Raw genomic sequence first — 21,411 nt, forward strand, 5'->3', positions numbered from 1 at the left:
TTTTTGCTTCACAAATTAAAAGAACAGAACATTTCAAAGTGCATCAATGGTAGAAAAAAAACCAGAGGTTTATTTAAGAAGGTAGCAAAGGAAATGTAAATTGCCGGCTTAATTCGGACTCCTGAACAAAATACTAAAGAAATGAACGATCATGAAGCAGGTATATTAAAGACGAATAATAAGGTATACACAAACCTCTTCACGATGCATTTGTGCACTCCAAATTGACCAACAAAACCTCTGTATTCCACACAACTGGCAATAGCAAGCATCTGGAAGAATACACAGAAGGTATTTTCCTTCGGATTAAAAACTCCTTCCATCAATCCACAGAGCCTTTGCTGCCTTTTGAATGAACTTTGAGACATTCAAAAGTTTGGTTTCCATGATCGCCGTCTGAAAATTATTTTGAAAAAACTCTTCCATCGGTCTTTGTTTCAGACCTGCATCCGCCCGATACATTCTTGGTAGTAGCGTCATGTTCGTAGCGCAATCCAAGATAATTTATTGATACTGTCTGTTATTTAACACCAGCATAGCTATTAGAGACATAATATTTGTAATCTGTGCTAATATTACAGCGGAAATCATGTAAAACAAGTTGTAAGGATCCACAGATCCTAGTATGACGTCATAGTGTAACCAGGTAGTCACACAAAATTGTCTTTCTTAGATTTATTTGAGAAGCTCGAGCATGTCAAAATGCACAGGTCGTAGTTAAATATTTAAGGAGTGCGCAAAAGAAAGAGAGATTAGTTATTTTTTATACACTGAATACAAGGTGGGGGGGAGGGAGTAGGCTCAGTTTGGAGGGGGGTGAGAGCATATGACTAGGGCTGCAACAACTAATCGATTAAATCGATTATCAAAATAGTTGGCGATTAATTTAGTCATCGATTCGTTGGAACTATGCTATGTGCATGCGCGGAGGCTTTTTTTATTTTTTATTTTTATTTTTTTTGTTTTATAAACCTTTATTCATAAACTGCGACATTTACAAACAGCTGAGAAACAATAATCAAAATAAGTACAAAAACAGTACAAAACAGCGCCAGCGCGGCGCTGAGGCTACGTCTCATGAGGTGGAGGTAAGCTCGCCAATGATGTGTCATGTACAGCTCACGTGACCACGCCGTCTCCTTTGCTGGAAACATTCGAAAAATGGCGCAGGAAAACAGTACCGATAGTTCAGCGGAAAAACATCTTGAGGTTATTGCTTCAATGGAGAAAAGTGTACGACCTAAGTCGTCAAAAGTGTGGGAACACTTCACTTTAAAGACTTCAAAGAAGACCGTTTCCTGCAAAATGGCACGGAAGTACCACATTGCTTCAGGAGCACCTGAAAAGGAAACATGTTGGAGCCATGGATGAAGGGAAGAACTCACAGTACGTAACTTTTTAAGTCCATAGTGGCAACAAGCATTCATGAGTTCAGCTTTTTTGTGAGTAACGTTAACGTTATGCCTTTGTTGCAACGCGGGGCTGATAATGTGTCTTCGGCACATTTGACTCCGTTTTGAGAGAGAAGACGCACGGTTACCAATTTGGAAATAAACATAACGGACAGAAATATCTCAGGTTGGTTTCATAATGGATCAATGTAGCCGGACCCGATAAAGCTATATAAAAATATTTAGATTTGAGTGACGCTTTAGTATAACTAAACGTTATGAAGGTGCTGGAATATTTCATGCTATTATTCAGAGGCAGCCTAAAATGAATCCTTTATTAGTCACAACAGAAATGTGTACAATATCTGATTCAATTCTGATCTGATGAGTTACATTTCTGTGTTATTATTGGTGTAAGCTGCACCCTCAATGTCCAGAACATGGTGCCAGTATGCTGGTTTTTTTTCAATAAAATATTGGAAAGGATAGAAATGTAGTTTGTCTCTTTTATCCGATTATTAATCGATTAATCGAAGCAATAATCGACAGATTAATCGATTATCAAATTAATCGTTAGTTGCAGCCCTATATATGACGCAACTTGGTGGAAAGTGCGCACACTGGGAACAAAGGTGCATTGTTAAATGAGCAACAAGAAGGGAGAAGAGATATTTTCAGTGAGTCAATGCGGACAAAGATATTCTCTGGTCAGAATGTGTTTTTAACAAAATGTGCTTTTCACAGAAATACTGCAGTTTGTAATGGCATAGTGCAAAAATACAAAAAAGTTTCCATCACAATAGGTCAACCGGAAAAGCAATCATTATTACACGTTAAAAGGAAATAAACACCCCCAGTGGCATATGACCAATGTGTGAAAATACAAAAAAACGAACCATTAGAGAAATCAGACTAATTTAGTGCATGGAAACGTAGTGATTGTGCCCCCTTTTTCACCAAAGAAAAACAGTCTGTAGCTGCAAAACACAACACAACTTATAAACTTTTAAAAGTTTCATTATTTTTATACAGGCAATGAAATTGGTGCACAAAAAATGTAAATTTAAAAAAAAAAATGTATTGGTATGTAATCATGGTTAGTTTACTGCGGGGTAAGACTCAAGAAGTCGACGTCTGTCCCAGGCAGATGTCTCTCTGAGGGCACAAATACCTTTTCCTCTCATCCAATCACAAGACAGGACCCATTCATGGTCTCAAAGACAGTCTCACAAAAGTGAAACCAATCTCCACCAAAAGGGAGCCACAACAAGGAGGCTGACGAACAGCATGCAGCCCAAGAGCCGCGGTTTGCAGACCTCTGGTCTGGAGTGTATGCGGTGGAAGCCCATTCCTTCTGTAGCACAGCAGTGCCAAAATAACAGATACCGTTTGAATGTCAAGACCAACGACATGCGGACAAAATTGACTTTTAATAATACTCTTTTAAAATTAAGGTAACTTACTTTATAATTCAAATGATGCAGTCTTTTGGAGCCATTGCGTACCCCCCCCCCCCCCCCCCCCCCCCCCCGCCTCCAGTTATTGACAATGGAAACAAAAGCGCCTGAAAAAGTACTCTGAACCATCTTTTAAACAGTCACAGTGGAAAAAGGGTATCTGTGATTGTGCTTTAAGCCCAGCTGTTTCCTCCACATCCCCTATATTCCCGCTTGTATTTAGCATGCACACATCTGACATCCAACCTTTCCAATCCGGATGATCCTAAGGCAAACCTAAGTAAAATACAATCAATGCTGCTTCCAATTATGTACCTATTCATAAGCAATGGGATTGTAATGTAAATACAGTTGTAACTATTTCAATTCTAATTAGTAAAAACCATTAGGTAACAAATATTATATCAAAACCAACAGTAAAGAATGAAATATGAACGACTACAGTAGTTTTATGAAGTATTAATGTAAACCTTTGACTTAGCGATTTTGTCAGTATCTCCTGAAAGATGCTTCGCCATCAAACACACAATTCATGTTTTCATGAATACATTTCCTCCGTTTGGAAATTATTTTAATACCCTTGGCTTTTTAACGATTTTTTTGTACATCTTTTGCTTCGGTATGGTGCATATTGTAATATTGTTTGAGTTAGAGTTTTTTTTCGAACACGCATACAACATGATACATCACAATTTCCAGTTTCTCTATTCAACATGTTCGAAAAGGAGTAGGAAGAAGCAGAGCTTATTTAATTCGACCCCTTTTCCTTTACATAACAGTTGCTAAAACATTTGTTCACTTCCTGTTCTCAATTTATTCACGAAAGACTCCATAAGTAATCACAATAAAAAATAAATAAATAATACTCAATGAAGTAAGTTACATTTCATATGGTGAGATGAGTAAGACTATCTTGAAAATGAATGGATGGATGAGATAAATTCAGAATGTTTATCATGGTTCTTCTTCTTTGTACTTTGTAAACACTTTAAGTTTGAAGAGTTTCTTGAAGTGGATCATATAAGTACATTGTTTGATTTATTCGCTTAATCCATTCCATAATTTAATTCCACATACGAATATACTGAAGGTCTCAAGTGTTGTACGTGCGTACAAATGTTTTAAATTTTTCTCTAAGATTATATTTCTCCTCTTTTTTTGAGAAGAATTGTTGTATATTCTTGGGTAGCAGGTTATAGTTTGCTTTGTGTATAATTTTAGCTGTTTGCAAATTCACTATGTCGTGGAATTTCAGTATTTTTGATTCAATAAATAAGGGGTTTGTATGTTTTCTATATGTGTTATGTTTATACTGCTTCGCCAAGTCAAAAATGTATTTAAATTACACATTTATGGTGTTTTTTTTCTAATCTTAATACTTTGTACATAAAATCATTGTTGTGGTAGTCATTGGGCTAAATCTGGAACATTGGATCCTAAAGTGTGTGTCTCATGTGTGCTGACAATAAAGTTAATTAAATTATTGACTAGTACTTTACTATGTCATTTTTGTGCAAAAGTTAAAGTTGGTTGTAAAAACAAATAGGGCCATAAAACAACTACAATTTAAGCAAAGTATTAACAAAACTAAAAGTATCAATGTAGTCAAAACTCTGCTTCAACCTAACAGTTCGAGATCACTGACTGAGTATCTGGAATGCCATAAATGAGACTGATAGTCATAAGTCTGGAAAGGAGCTACTCCTCGGACATTGACAAGAGTCACTCTGATACATTTTCCAGCCGTGTCAGATGATATCATAGCTATGCATCGACAAATCAGACCTGCTTTCTCTTCCTCCCCTCCCCATGGAGTCATTACAATCTTCCCCCCATCCATTTTATCTGCTTCTCAGGAAAAAATTATGGATGGATCTGCCTGTTTTCCTAGTAATGATGCAACATTCTGACCGGACAATGGAAGGTAGGGTAGGTTCATAGTCTTCAAAGTTGATTTACCAATGTGGCTGATGGGGCATACAGCCTGCTCCTATACCAAACTGGACATTAATATCCCAATCATGGCCAACACCTACTGTGACACAAGGCTGCTTTCAGATCTGGTGTTTAAAGATGAACTGGAGACCTTAAAAATACTAAAAGTCATGGAAGCTTTACGGAGTGTGAAGAATTGACCATGGTGCTTACCCCTAACCCCTATAAAAAAGGCAACAATAGCGAATGGTTTGGAACAGGAGACCAACAAGGTCAAATGAAACAAAGAAATACTGGATTGTTTCATTTTCTAAGGACAGCAGAATGCAATGCAATTACTGTATAAAGCACAACTTAGCTGAGCGGCATGGCTCGATTGATAGAGCGGCCGTACCAGCAACTTGAGGGTTCCAGGTTCGATTCCTGGTTCCGCCATCCTAGTCAATTCTTGTTGTGTCCTTGGGCAAGATACTCTACCCACCTGCTCCCAGTGCCACCCACAATGGTTTTGATGACACCCAACTCTACATGCCCCTAAAGCTGACCAACACGCCGGATTGTAGTCACCTGGAGGCGTGTCTTAATGAAATCAAACTTTTTGCAACTCAACGCTAACAAAACGGAAATGCTGATCATCGGTCATGCTAGACACCGACACCTATTTAATAATAGCACCTTAACATTTGACAACCAAACAATTACACAAGGCGACTCGGTAAAGAATCTGGGTATTATATTCGACCCAACTCTCTCATTTGAGTCACACATTAAAAGTGTTACTAAAACGGCCTTCTTTCATCTCCGTAATATCGCAAAAATGTGTTCGATTTTGTCCACTAGCGACACTGTAATGTATTATTTCCGGGTCTCCCGATGTCTAGCATTAAAAGATTACAGTTGGTACAAAATGTGGCTGCTAGACTTTTGACAAGAACAAGAAAGTTTGATCATATTACGCCTATACTGGCTCACCTGCACTGGCTTCCTGTGCACTTAAGATGTGACTTTAAGGTTTTACTACTTACATATAAAATACTACACGGTCTAGCTCCATCCTATCTTGCTGATTGTATTGTACCATATGTCCTGGCAAGATATCTGCGCTCAAAGAACTCCGGCTTATTAGTGATTCCCAGAGCCCAAAAAAAGTCTGCGGGCTATAGAGCGTTTTCTATTCGGGCTCCAGTACTCTGGAATGCCCTCTCGATAACAGTTAGAGATGCTACCTCAGTAGAAGCATTTAAGTCCCATCTTAAAACTCATTTGTATACTCTAGCCTTTAAATAGACCCCTTTTTAGACCAGTTGATCTGCCGTCTCTTTTCTGCTCTGCCCCTCTCTCCTTCGTGCAGAGGGGGGGGGCACAGATTAGGTGACCACAGATGAAGCGTTAGCTGTTTAAAGACGGGACCCGAGGTGGACCATTCATCTGTGCATCACTTGGGGACGTCTCTGCGCTGCTGACCTGTCTCCACTCAAGATAACCCCCTGCTGGCCCCACTATGGACTGGACTCTCACAGTATTAACTAGATCCACTCGACGTCCATTGCACCCCTCCAAGGTTTCTCATTGTAGCCCATTGGGTTGAGTTTTTCCTTGCCCTGATGTGGGATCTGAGCCGAGGATGTTGTTGTGGCTTGTGCAGCCCTTTGAGACACTCGTTATTTAGGGCTATATAAATAAACTTTGATTGATTGATTGATTAAATGTAACGTAGATATTGGGTTTCCCTATGTAAAGCGCTTTGAGTCACAAGAGAAAAGCGCTATATAAATGTAATTCACTTCTCTGAATCAAACTGTACAATCCAGTCTGCTAACCATCAATCTTTAATTGTTTTTACAGAAATCCATTCATTTTTGAATGACTGTGTATCATCCAGTAGAGAGTGTCTTTTTTCACCCATCATTCAACCTCAACTGAATTCCATCCTTACCCATATGTCTTCAATCCTTGCCCCATCTGTTTGTCCACTTTCAGTTTCATCTGAAGACAAAGAAGGAAGGACAGTACAGCATCCTGGCAACTTGCCACTCAGCTCGGGCGAAAAAAATAAACAAGTGTCCGCGTGTTCCCGGGGAATTTTAATGACTTCCATAAGTCCAATGCATTTACCTGCCAAACCACAGGCAGCACGAGGCAAGCCATGGACTCAGAGCAAGCTGCTATCATTGCACTGATGAGGAGCAGTGTGGAACTAAGCCAAGATGAATGCTTTGAAGTTGTAAGCTGCAAAAAAAATGTTTTCTCTCACACACACGAACAAACCTGTGAATTAATAATGAAGTCTAAACTTCTGAATGTCAAGTTTTGTATCCAGCGCACAAACACACAATCAATTGTATGATCACCAGAGAGAAGTTGTGTTTCTGTTGGTTGTTAAGCGCTCTGAAGCCATGTGGGTGGTGTGGCTCTGAGTTGGTGAAAGTTAATTCTAGATTATAAATCATGACTCTCACTTGTATAGTAGAAGGTTGTTGCCTTCAATCGAGAAGTTGGTCAACTTTGATATCCAACTTATTGCCAGAGAAAGCGAAAAAGACACAAAAATTGTGATTGATTCATCATCTAAACGGAAAGATATGAACGTCCCATCAGTTGACATCCTGGTGAAAGCAGACATTGTACAGTAAGTGATTGTTTTACTTTGGTTGATGTTTCTATTTCTTGTTCAGCACTTAGCAATACTGATACATAATGCTATAATGTTTGTTGTTAAGGGGAAAAGCAAACATGATGCTTCTGAGGAAACAATACGAATGCTTAAAATGAGCAAAATACGTAAATATTACATGTTATTATGATGCCTGTTAATACATGACCTTAATACTCACAGTATGTATATAAAAAGATGATGGAGGTGTTTGGATGTTTTCTTAGAGAGCTTTATAGGCGGAATAGAGCAAAGCCAGTTGTTCCATTGTTAGCTGACTTTTGCTAATGTTTATTTACGAGTTAGAATGCTTTAAAAAAAGGAAAAATAAAAACACATTTGTCTCGTCTCACATAAGGATTGTGAATGATAGGAAAAATTCACAAAAATTCAAGTTCCCCCTTTAAAGTTTATAGAAGCAATTTGGGGTTATCTAGTACAGTAACATTTACTATTTCAACTACTAAAATCTTCTACTCTGGACTTACAGTAAATATGTAAGAAACTGCAATATTGTGGCAAAAAGCTAATATTTTCCTTAAGTCAATGCACAAAAACATAACACCAACGCACAGTTTTTGCAACAGATACATTTCCATTGGGTAGATTTAGTATTTATGCTATAATCTGGCCAATTTACAGTCTATATGGAAATATAAGATTGTTTGTTAAAGAAATAGACACCATTTTGGTATACACATTTCTAACTAGCGACCCACTATCACACATTGTGAAGTTACCTTGGGGTCACATAGTTGGATAAAAGTAAATCTAATAGGATTTATTTCCAAAAGTTAAACTGCAAGACTTTAAGAAACAAAACATAATTGCAATTTTTCTGGCAAAAACTGCCACAGCGATTCTGCCTGCAATTTTTTTGATTGTATTCATTTATTTAAATGCATGAAACCGCTAGAACAGTGGTCCCCAACCTTTTTGTAGCTGCGGACCGGTCAACGCTTGAAAATTTGTCCCGCGGACCGGGGGGGGGGGGGGGGGGGGTGATTTTTTTTTTTATTTTTTTATAAAGAAATACAATCATGTGTGCTTACGGACTGTATCCCTGCAGACTGTATTGATATACATTGATATATAGTGTATATATTCTGTTTTTATGTAGATTTAATTTAAAAAAAAGATATATAAATATATATATATTTTTTATTATTATTATTTTTTTTTTCTTGTGCGGCCCGGTACCAATCGGTCCGCGGACCGGTACCGGGCCGCGGCCCGGTGGTTGGGGACCACTGCACTAGAAGACTGCGTGAAATAAGTCATGTTACTTTTAGACTGTCAATCAACACCTTTTTGTCTCAGGTTGTTACACATTAGAACGATATGCAATAATTTACTTTCAAATTTTTTGGGGGGTTGAAGTATACAACACTCATGTTTATTTACGCTGTCATTCCGCTTGTCATAACCTCACTGTTGTCCATATGTTTAAAATGAAGTTACCAGGCCCCGAACTGCTTTCACCAGAAGTTCCTTCAGCCATTTTACACTGTCATCACATAACCTTTTTCAGATACCGTATAGTAATACAAGGCAAATGGTGTTTGTTATTAGCACATCAGCTACAGTTCACACAACACTGTTTCCTGTAACCACTTTTGACTGGTCAGCAAGCCAAGGGTGCGAGTCTCGATAATTCTGATTCAATGTGAAGATGAAGAAGAGTAGAAAAAAGACTCAACCTCTTCCAATCAACAATTGCATTAATTAAAACCTTGAGGTCGATTTGATGTCAATTAATTGTGCAGCCCTTCTATGGCGTTTCTGCAGCAAACACCGAAAATTGTCTGTTGATGGAAAATGAAAGAGATCTCCAGTTTGCAGTGATTAGTAAAAGCAGTTATTGTTAGGTGTGAAAACCTTCCAACATACAATATATTGCCAAAAGTATTTCGCTACCAATCCAAATGATCAGAATCAGGTGTCCTAATCACTTGGTGTACAAAATCAAGCACTTAGACATGGAGACTGTTTCTACAAACATTTGTGAAAGAATGGGCCGCTCTCAGTGATTTCCAGCGTGGAACTGTCATAGGATGCCACCTGTGCAACAAATCCAGTCGTGAAATTTCCTCGCTCCTAAATATTTCAAAATCAACTGTCGGCTTTATTATAGGAAAATGGAAGAGTTTGGGAACAACAGCAACTCAGCCACGAAGTGGTAGGCCACTTAAACTGACAGAGAGAGATCAGAGGATGCTGAAGCCCATAGTGCAAAGAGGTCGCCGACTTTCTGCACAGTCAGTTGCTACAGAGCTCCAAACTTCATGTGACCTTCCAATGAGCCCAAGTAGAGTACGCAGAGAGCTTCATGGAATGGGTTTCCATGGCCGAGCAGCTGCATCTAAGCCATACATCACCAAGTTCAATGCAAAGCGTGGGATGCAGTGGTGTAAAGCAGTGGTGTAAAGCACGTCGCCACTGGACTCTAGAGCAGTGGAGACGCGTTCTCTGGAGTGATGAATCACGCTTTTCCATCTGGCAATCTAAGGGGACGAGTCTGGTTTGGATGTTGCCAGGAGCACGGTACATTTCGGACTGCATTGTGCCGAGTGTGAAATTTGGTGGAGGAGGAATTATGGTGTGGGGTTGTTTTTCAGGAGTTGGACTTGGCCCATTAGTTCCAGTGAATGCTCCAGGATACCAAAACATTTTGGACAATCCCATGCTCCCAACCTTGTGGGAACAGTTTGGAGCGGGCCACTTCCTCTTCCAACAAGCAAGGTCCATAAAGACATGGACGACAGAGTCTGGTGTTAATTAACTTGACTGGCCTAAACAGAGTCCTGACCTGAACCCGATAGAACACCTTTGGGATAAAATAGAACGGAGACTGAGAGCCAGGCCTTCTCAACCAACATCAGTGTGTGACCTCATCAATGCGCTTTTGGAAGAATGGTTGAAAATTCCTATAAACACACTCCGCAACCTTGTGGACAGCCTTCCCAGAAGAGTTGAAGCTGTAATAGCTGCAAAAGGTGGACCAACATCATATTGAACCCAAGGGAGCTCTGGGTTAGGAATGGGATGGCACTTCAAGTTCAAATGTGAGTCAAGGCTGGTGGCCAAATACTTTTGGCAATATAGTGTATGTTAAGAGTTTATTTAATGGAAGCCACGACCTACAGAATGTCAAGTGGCACCTGTGTGACCTTAGCTGGTTCATGGCAGCACAAAAAATATTTGGAATCTCAAAACACAAATACTGAAACCTATTTGAGGGTGTTAGACAAATAGTCAGCTGGGTTCTTGCTATGTCTCGGATGTACTCTGATGGCCCGCCACTGTACACTACCTAGACTGAAAATCAGCTTAGTAGTATTGTACAACAGCCAACCAGACGGATTAACAGACGGACAAAACAGTCAGCACCTTTGATGTTCAAAAATTTGGTCGAATAAATCCATGAACCTTGTTCATCCATCTTGTGTGCATTAGTATTAAATGTGTAAATGTCCTCTTCGTGGACCTGTTATTACCACAAAAGCTGCTTCACATCTGTGCCTTTGTTCTCCAGCCGACTGTCATTAGCTGCACATTATGAAATTTAGACGATTCATTTCACTGCACATGTGTCAGCAGTAGGGGCACGCCCAGCCCATTGGCGTGAAATGCTGTTTCCCCATCTCATGGTTATGTTTTTTCTGTATTTGGACCAGCTGCACAGGAAATGACAACACAAAGAGAGAACAACAGTCGAACCCTGTTTTCTCATTGGCTCACATCTTGCTTTATGTGCACCACCCTGTGCAGACTTGACGTGGTCACTGTTATTGCACATTTACTAATCGAGTCTGCAGCCCACTTTCCTATTATTACAATGACAGAAAATAGCATTTGTTGAAAATAAATGTTTGGTTATAGCAAAAAAATCCAAACCGCAAATGCAAAAGGTCACTTTTGCATTCACTGTCTAAGGAAATTGTCATTCCTTCATGTTGACAAAACCTTGATGATTTTTTTTTAAATCGGGCTTTTAATTAATCTTTTTGTCCGGGGGTCATGGTTTGGAGATCTGCCTCTGTAGGAGATAAACCGATTAGGCCAAATAATCAAGTGGTCAAGTCGACTTATTGGTGAGCCTCAGCTGAGTTCAGAGTCCCTGTACACTGGGCAGGTACTGCAGATTGCCAACTTAATTACAGCAGAAATCTTCCACCCTCTTTATGGCATACTTGCCAACCCTCCCGGATTTTCCAGGAGACTCCCGATATTCAGCGCCTCTCCCGAAAACCTCCCGGGACAAATTTTCTCCCGAAAATCTCCCGAAATTCAGGCGGACTCAGGTCCTCCACAATATAAAAAAGCGTACCTGCCCAATCACGTTATAACTATAGAATGATGGAGGGCGAGTTCTTGATTTCTTATGTGGGTTTATTGTTAGGCAGTTTCATTAACGTCCTCCCAGCGTGGCAACAACACACAACAACAGCAGTCACTTTTTTGTATACCGTAAAGCAGTTCGTCTGCCGTAAACAGCAATGTTGTGACACTCTTAAACAGGACAATACTGCCATCTAGTGCATTTGATGAAAGCACTTTTGTGCGTGCCACACATCAATGCATCATCAGAGAGGGTGTTCAGCATGGTTCGAAAAATAGTGACAGAGAATAGAACAAGGATGGACAATTCAACCCTTAACTCAACAATGAGTAGATGAGTGTTATGTGTGTGTATATGTGTAAATAAATGAACACTGAAATTTAAGTATTTATTTTATATATATATATATATATATATATATATATATATATATATATAGCTAGAATTCACTGAACGTCAAGTATTTCTTATATATATATATATATATATATATATATATATATATATATATATATATATATATATATATATATATATATATATGAAATACTTGACTTGGTGAATTCTAGCTGTAAATATACCCCTCCCCTTTTAGCCACGCCCCCAACCACGCCCTCATCCCACCCCGACCCCGGTATAAATCACAGAGCCGAGACCATCTCTTCAGGCAGTCTGAGATCACTTATTTGCATACCAGGATGCGGATGACAGACTTCACACTCCGCCAAACCATCCGCACTAGCAAACCACTCCAGTTAATGTAAACCAAATCAAATTTGACAACTCAAGATCTGCATTTGCAACAAGTGTTACAGTCCCTGTTGCAGTTTTCTAGGGGAAAATGACACATAAAGGTGGACACAGCATCTAACAAAGATATGTTTGGTTGACACTGCCTGCTACTTACATAAGGTATACAGTACATAACTTCTTAACTAAAATCACAACCAGCCACTCTGTGAGGACCAGTTGAGCGTAACCTTCCTATGAACTCGGACTTGACCAGAGGTTTCTATTAAAATAATTGAGACCCCCAGTTGGTATGGTTTTAACAGACAAGCTGGAGTTCACCATATTAATGGTTGTGTCAGGGCTCTGGATGAAGATGACCACTCTTTGGTATAATTAGGACATTTAAATTGGTCTTTAGACATTGGACACATCCTAATTGTCTAATTTGAGGACAGCTTATAACAATAACAAGTATTTCCCTGTAATTGTAAATTAATGTAAACTAAGAAGAAAGGAAAATGGTTTACAAAAGAAAATGAGCTTGACTGTAAAAAAAAATAAATATATATATATATATATGTTATTGAAACTTATAAAGAAACTTTATCACAATTAGAGTGGACCCGTGTGTGCATCTGCATGAAAGCTAAGAGGTGTTTAGTTTTCTTGTCAAAGCCTACAAGTAATCCCCTCTGTGGGACCAACCTAAATACATTAAGTTCAACTGAAAGCTTGTAGCAGATCCAAAATTACCAAAACTATGCTTTTTTTCCCCTTCACTTGTTAGTCCAGCAAATGGTGCAAAACAGAGTTACTAAATATATTTGTAGGTCAGAAATAATGTATTTTTGACACAAGTAGCTGAAATATTTGTATAGATTATTTACTGTGGTCAAGACCAACTTTGCACAAATGATCTGGGTACATCTTTGACAAAGTGACACAGGTGACATTGAAGTCTTTGCCGTATCCCAGTGTATCAGTTTGCTCTTTAGGACCAAAACCATCCATGCTTGGTAAAGTAAGGACTCTGGATTGCCAACTATTGTCAATAGTCTCGATGTTCCATTCTGAGTGTTCCCCGTCTTTTGGATGGGGAATATGTCCACAAAAAGAGGTGTATTTTTTTTAAATGTATTTTATATGTAACTAAGGAATTGAAAATAGCACACATTTAAATAGATAAACGCATTCAAATTACGAAGTATTTTATTCGATTAGTCGATTACCGGTAATCCAACAAATTAATCAATTACTAAAATAATTGATAGCTGCAGCCTTAGACGCCAGTTAATCTACCATAGCTCTTATTTTAATCAAAAACTGGACAAATAAGTCCTGCTTTAATGAAAAAAACACTGCAGTGGTCTCCACTGTATTACAGCACTTCTGTAAGCCTTGGGGTGGAAGAGGTCAATGGTCATTACTAGTAGAACTCTGCATATATTTAGCACAATTGCATATATTTAGCACAATTGCACAATGTGATGATACCTTATGAATATTTCATTCTTAAATAATATAATAAAATGACTAACTCAGCTGGCATGAGGGGAAAATATGGCTGGTGTCACTGGCTACTCATGTTTTATGGCATGTAGGTGACTGCATGAGGTTACAGAACATTGATGCCAACATTGTCGCAAAATATTAACAATTGGCTGCCATACAAAATGCACTGGACACACAACATTTTTTGGAGCAACAATGTATAGAACTCAATGCCATGGCTTCCAGAGGAAGGTGAGAGAAAGCACTACAGTATCATAAAATTACTGGGTCGTGCAAAGCACTTACCAAATGTGTGCCTTTTAAACTAACACATAGAAACAGCCTAAAATAGGGCTCGAAAAGGGCATGTGATTTCGCAATGCATTGTGGGGGCTGGGTATCTATTATTGCTGGACAAAGTTTTTGTTTATATGGCTGTAATCAACCAGCGGTAGGTATTATGAGAGAGAGCAACGAAAGAAAGACAAAAAAAGCATCAGACTGAACAAAAACTGAAACAAACTAAACCCTGTTCTAAAGGCTTGCCACATTAAAAAATAAGTAAAATTGGTGGAGAACTTCATATTGACGAGATTTGAGCAAGCTGCTAAACTTGTTCTGTATCTCTATCGTTAACGGAATTAATTTTTAGAAAGGCCAAACATTTTGGAATGCCAAGTCGGTAAAGGTTCACGGACAAACCTACTTTGGGTGTGTGCAAGACCTCGGATTTTTTACATCAGAAAAAGAAGACTGTCGTCCTTAAAGAGTGAGTCAAAAGGACTTGTCACTTGTGTGGTGTCTCCTGGAGGAATTTGTTTCATACTTAATATATTTCAAGTTTGAAATACACTCTGCATTAATGTGGGAAATATTTAAAATCTTCTCAGTAATTGATCTATGAATAGAGGTATCCCCTTTTTTCCTAATACTGTACGTTGTTCGTAACCCACAGATAGCTTAGCTTAGCTAACATCCTACTAGTGTTGTCCCGATACCAATATTTTGGTACCGGTACCAAAATTATTTCGATATTTTTCGGTACTTTGATACTTTTCTAAATAAAGGGGAGCACAAAAAATTGCATTATTGGCGTTATTTTAACAAAAAGTCTTACGGTACATTAAACGTATGTTCACTATTTTATCTAAGGACAAACTTGCAATAAGAAACATATAAGACAACTTGTCTAATATTAGTAAGTAAGCAAACAAAGGCTCCTAATTAGTCTACTGACGTATGCAGTAACATATTGTGTCATTTTCCATTCTATTATTTTGTCAAAATTATTAAGGACAAGTGGTAGAAAATGAATTATTAATCTACTTGTTCATTTACTGTTAATATCTGCTTACTTTCTCTTTTAACATGTTCTATCTACACTTCTGTTAAAATGTAATAATCACTTATTCTTCTGTTGTTTGGATGCTTTACATTAGTTTTGGATGATACCACAAATTTGGGTATCAATCCGATACCAAGTCGTTACAGGATCATACATTGGTCATATTCAAAGTCTTCATGTGTCCAGGGACATATTTCCTGAGTTTATAAACATAATATACATTTTAAAAAAACGAAAGAAGATGCTGTGATGCCAAAAAATATCAAAGTAATCATAGTAGTATCGACTAGATACGCTCCTGTACTTGGTATCATTACAGTGGATGTTAGGTGTAGATCTACCAATGGCGTTTGTTTACATGTTGACGCCGGTGAGCTACGGTGTGTAGTGAAGCATGTTTAGCTATTCCTCGTCCTGCAGGGATGATACTTGTAAGAAACTTACTTTATTTGTCGCCATGGAGACCAGGATTAGTGATTTAGAAGTAACTAAAACACTGCTGACCGACCGGGGCTGGACTATAGCTGCTCGCTAACTAGCCATATCTTCCGGTGGGCGTTTCAGTGTTATAACTTCACCTTTATCGTTAGTTTTTAAAGCCAAAAGCTCTGCTTCTTCCTACTCCTTTTCGAACATGTTGAAAAGAGAAACTGGAAATTGTGATGTATCATGTTGTATGCATGCATGTTCGAAATAAACTCAAACTCAAACTCAAACACGTCCGTTCTCCCTTTTCTGTCTACACACTGTGTCTGCTTGTAAGTACTCCGTGATTGTGCGCTGCCGAACATGCTCGTCTGCTCGTAAACCAGCAATGTCACGACGTGATGACGACAGGGGCGGCGGACCGATACTTTTCAGAGGCGGTATAGTACAGAACATGATTCATTAGTATTGCGGTACTTCTACACTGGAAAATAAGACAAATCTTACCAAATCTTTTTTTGGTAACACTTTAGTATGGGGAACATATTCACCATTAATTAGTTGCTTATTAACATGCAAATTACTAACATATTGGCTCTTAATTAGTCATTATTAAGTACTTACTAATACCTTATTTTGCATGGCCTTATTATACAACCAGTAAGCCATTAACTAAGAGTCTTCCCTCAATAACCTCAGAATTATTGCTTATTAGTAACCCTAACCGTAACATGTTCCCTTAGTGTCCAAATAACTCTAAATCAGTGGTTCTTAACCTTGTTGGAGGTACCGAACCCAACCAGTTTCGTATGCGCATTCACTGAACCCTTCTTTAGTGAAAAATAAAATGTTTTTTTTTTCAAATTCAACAAAAGGTTATGTTTTTACTGGTGCACAAAATGAACCGTGCATGAACATCACCTTGTTCAAAAAACAAAACCAACACAGTGCATAGGCTCACAACAAATTACACACCTTACATACATTACCATGAATTAATTAACGTGGACCCTGACTTAAACGAGTTGAAAAACGTATTCGGGTGTTACCATTTAGTGGTCAATTGTACGGAATATGTACTGTACTGTGTAAACTGTACTGTTTCATATAATGTATTCTCTTCCTTTGCAATCTACTAGTAAAAGTTTCAATCAATCAATCAAAAAACCTGCAAATCAGATGGAAAATTAGAGGGAACATTGTTTGGGGGTATCAATAATACGTCGATAGGGAGAAGTTTTTATTTACACGATAAGTCGGATGTGTCTTTACCTCCGTGGCGGAGGCTCCGCCGAACCCCTGAAGCCGACTCACCGAACCCCTAGGGTTCGATCAAACCCAGGTGAAGAACCACTGCTCTAAAGTAAGTCTTTGTTACTTAGAATATGTTCCCCATACTAAAGTGATACCCTTTTCTTTTCTTTTTTTCCAGAAGCGATCATGACAACCATTGCTAATTGCTAATTACTAATGTGATTTTTAGTCTTCTCTTTTAGTTTTTATTGAGTATATGTTTTGTCTCCTCCACCCTATTTTTAACTTTACAGCCCTTTGAGATATTTTGTGATGAAAAGTGCATTACAAATTAAATATATTATTATTATTATTATAGTGGCAGTTAATTATGCCCAACGTCTGTGTCATGTTTTGAACTTGTTAAAGAAAATAACAACTTTAGAACATGGTCAGCAAGAACCACAATGCATTGTGTTTCCATGTCACACCTTCGGGCCCTATAAGAAGAAGCAGCCTTATCACTCCTGACTGGATGATTAACAGACAAATGCACTGACAAAAACACTTGTGCGTATCACTTTATCCTCGGGGGTGTTGCGGGAGGGAAACCTAAAAAAAAAAATCCTGAACTTTTGACACTCGCGTCATATGAAGGGAGTAACTAAGCACAAATATTATTTTATCTCTTATCAATGGGGCCCAGATAGACAAAGCTAGCCCTTGCTCTGAACACCTTCCACCCACTAAGCATGCTGACACTTGAGAGGGCAGCACCTCTCTTGTGCACACAAAAAGCCATCTTGGGCCCATTCACATCTCCTCATTCTATTATTCTCTGTAGTCAAAGAGGGCTCTAAAAAGGGAGGGAAGAGGGGGCCTCAGCTATTTTATTTACCATGCTGGACCCTTCAGGCAGCCACACCGGAATGTCCACCCTCTCTTTAGTTTGGACGTTACTAACGACTCCCCTAGTTTTAGAAAACAAAATCGAGTTTTTTTAAAGTCATGCGAGTGGTGCACAGTTCCCTGGCACTGGCGGCTCTGGGAAATGTCACAAGTGCACAGAATCAATAAGCAGTGAGATAACAGCCTTGGTTGTGGCGAACACTGTGTTCATTATGTGCACGACACAACCAGGCAACTATCAGCTGCTACTATTGTGGAGAAGCAAAAAGAGCAACAAACCTTGTTTGCTTTAGGAAATCTTGTACCGGCTGCCTTAGAATCTTCTTAGAGCAGACGGATGTGATCCACCTGCAGTGCAGTGAGTCCAGTGCCAGCACTACTGCTCTCTCTCTCTCTGTCAAGAACACTTTCGAAAGTAGTGCCCTCCTTCTTTCATGCTCCTCCTATCAGCCCCTCTCTCACTCTCTCGCTTCCCCTGAAAAAGAAAATAGATCAGTTTTATCTGGTAGTGTGCGGAGCTAAAGGCACAGCTTACCTGCTGCAGAGCGGCAGAAGACGAGCCTGCATGTTGCGACTTCCCTGTGGGGGAGGAGAGGAAAAGGGGTCAGGGGAAAACATATGTCATAGAGATGCGCGGATAGGCAATTATTTCATCCACAACCGCATCACAAAAGTCGTCAACCATCCGCCAATCCACCCGAACCAACATTTTATCAAAACCACACCCGCCCGCACCCGCCCGTTGTTATATATCTAATATAGACGATGCAAGGCATTAGTGAGGTTATAAAGCTTTTGCCTGTTAAAGAAAGGAGACTGTTCCAATGTAGCAGAGACATTCAATGCGTGACACGCATCTCTTGGCCAAGCATTCGTGGCTAAGAGATATTAATGCGTGATAATAATATTTATCATTATTATAATATTATTGTCATTTCCATTAAGAAAGTGTTGACTATTGTTGCCAATGCCCTCAGATCAGGAGTGCGTTCCTCACACTTTGTGTGCGCAGTTGCAGCAAGCCGAACGAGGCTTTTAAGAAGTTAAAAAAATGTTTTAGAAAGACTAGGCCTATATTTTCGTTAGGTAAAAAAAATGTTCTGAATTTATTTCAATGAATATTAACTTGTTAACGTTATAATGCTCAAATAGGGACGAGGGAGGGGTGCACAGTGAAGCAGTGAACAATTTCGCGACAAAGATGAACCTTTATTGATTGATCTGCAGCCATGACAAAATATCAGACAATCTCCATTGTCAACGACAGGCAGGAAAATAAAGATAAACACATAGCCTATGTTGTAGGCATAGGCTCAGGGGCGCCGCTAGGGATTTTGGGCCCCATGAAAATAATTTTTACAGGGCCCCCAACACAGTGTCATTATTTTTTCTGTATTATAATTTCATCATCATTAGGGGCCTCTCTGGGCCCCCCTCCATCATGGGCCCCTAGAATCCGTCTCCTTTACCCCCCCTTTTCGGCGCCCCTGCATAGGCTCATACGTTTTTAAGTTGAAATAAAAAAATAAATAAAAAATGTGCCTCATAAGCCTTAGGCTGTCAATCACGCGCACAAACTTAAATTATACAATAACATATGTATGTCATCTCTATTTAAACAAAAATAAATTAAATAAATAATAATAATAAATTACCTGCAACTTATTGGCCAAGGCAAATAGCTGAAGGGGGGAAATCAAACCCATCAGACTGCACTTTATCATCAAACTTTAATTATAATGAAAATAGACGGTCGCGACAAACAAAGCAGGCTAAATAGCCTTACATTGTCGCCAATCGGAGATGCGCTTCACTTGAAAGCGAGGCCAAATAATTATTCACACATAGTAGTATATCTCGAATAGAAAAAAAACACAATAAACAACGCAATTGCCTTAATTCCTTTGCATTGTAGTGCGCCCAAACACGTAACCATCAAAATTATTTAGCTGACCGAACTCAATATAGGTTAGACATGGGCTTATTTGGTATAGCCTATAGGTAATGTAGACTAATTCGTTTAACATATCCAACCGCATGTCTACTTACTTTTTTTTTGTTAGCACTATGCAGGAATAAAATGGCATCTACAGTGCCAGGATTCATGCGAGAGCGCCTGGCCTCTAAAATGCGCCCTGCTGCGCTGAAGGAGCGCTCACTTGCGCCACTCTTGCTGGGACGCGGTGCCTGATGAACAATTGACTGTTTCAAAGAGTGCTGCTCGTTATTCGTATGTGGGTAACAACATTTAACTATGTATATATATTTCCGAATTGGTTCAACCGCAACCCGCCCGCATCTATTTAAAATCTATTTTTACCCGCCCGACCCGCGGTTTATCCGCGGACTCCGCGGTTGTGTCCGCAAACCGCGCATCTCTAATATGTCAATGTCCCTGTCCTGTACACACAAGTAGGGCTGCAACAATTATTTGATTACCGTATTTTTCGGAGTATAAGTCGCACCTGCCGAAAATGCATAATAAAAAAGGAAAAAAACATATAAGTCGCAACCTATGAAAAAAAACTGCGACTTATAGTCCGAAAAATACGGTAATTCATTGGCGAAAAATGTTGATTAATATCTTGTTGATACGATTAAATGTTTAATGAGTGTAACTAACACAAATTTGAGAAAATCCAGACCACTTTAGGGCCCAGAACTTTAATGTAACAATATCAATGTTTCACGCTACACGTGGTCGGGGTGAGACGGCGGCGTGGTTGGGGGTGTGGCTAAAAGGGGAGGAGTATATTTACAGCTAGAATTCACCAAGTCAAGTATTTCATATATATATATATATATATATATATATATATATATATAAGAAATACTTAACGTTCAGTGAATTCTAGCTATATATATATATATATATATATATATATATATATATATATATATATATATATATATATATATATATATATATATACTTATTTTATTATTTATATATATATATATATATATATATATAAAATAAATACTTGAATTTCAGTGTTCATTTATTTACACATATACACACACATAACACTCATCTACTCATTGTTGAGTTAAGGGTTGAATTGTCTATCCTTGTTCTATTCTCTGTCACTATTTTTCGAACCATGCTGAACACCCTCTCTGATGATGCATTGATGTGTGGCACGCACAAAAGTGCTTTCATCAAATGCACTAGATGGCAGTATTGTCCTGTTTAAGAGTGTCACAACATTGCTGTTTACAGCAGACGAACTGCTTTACGGTATACAAAAAAGTGACTGCTGTTGTTGTGTGTTGTTGCCACGCTGGGAGGACGTTAATGAAACTGCCTAACAATAAACCCACATAAGAAACCAAGAACTCGCCCTCCATCATTCTATAGTTATAACGTGATTGGGCAGGTACGCTTTTTTATATTGTGGAGGACCTGAGTCCGCCTGAATTTCGGGAGATTTTCGGGAGAAAATTTGTCCCGGGAGGTTTTCGGGAGAGGCGCTGAATTTCGGGAGTCTCCCGGA

At 38.8% G+C, this 21,411-nt stretch overlaps 1 protein-coding gene across 2 annotated transcripts in view; it reads right to left on the minus strand.

Annotated features, from left to right (window-relative positions):
• add3a (adducin 3 (gamma) a) overlaps positions 1 to 21,411 on the minus strand; it is a 357,656-nt gene that overhangs the window by 170,319 nt on the left and 165,926 nt on the right. For both annotated transcript variants that reach the window (XM_061922748.2, XM_061922749.2), the window contains 2 exons: positions 18,450 to 18,493; positions 18,194 to 18,389 (listed from right to left, as the gene is read on the minus strand). The gene's annotated coding sequence lies outside the window, so the exon portion shown is untranslated. The remainder of the gene's footprint in view (positions 1 to 18,193; positions 18,390 to 18,449; positions 18,494 to 21,411) is intronic.

This window comes from Nerophis lumbriciformis, linkage group LG27 (genome assembly GCF_033978685.3).
Source record: "Nerophis lumbriciformis linkage group LG27, RoL_Nlum_v2.1, whole genome shotgun sequence".
Lineage (NCBI taxonomy): Eukaryota > Metazoa > Chordata > Actinopteri > Syngnathiformes > Syngnathidae > Nerophis > Nerophis lumbriciformis.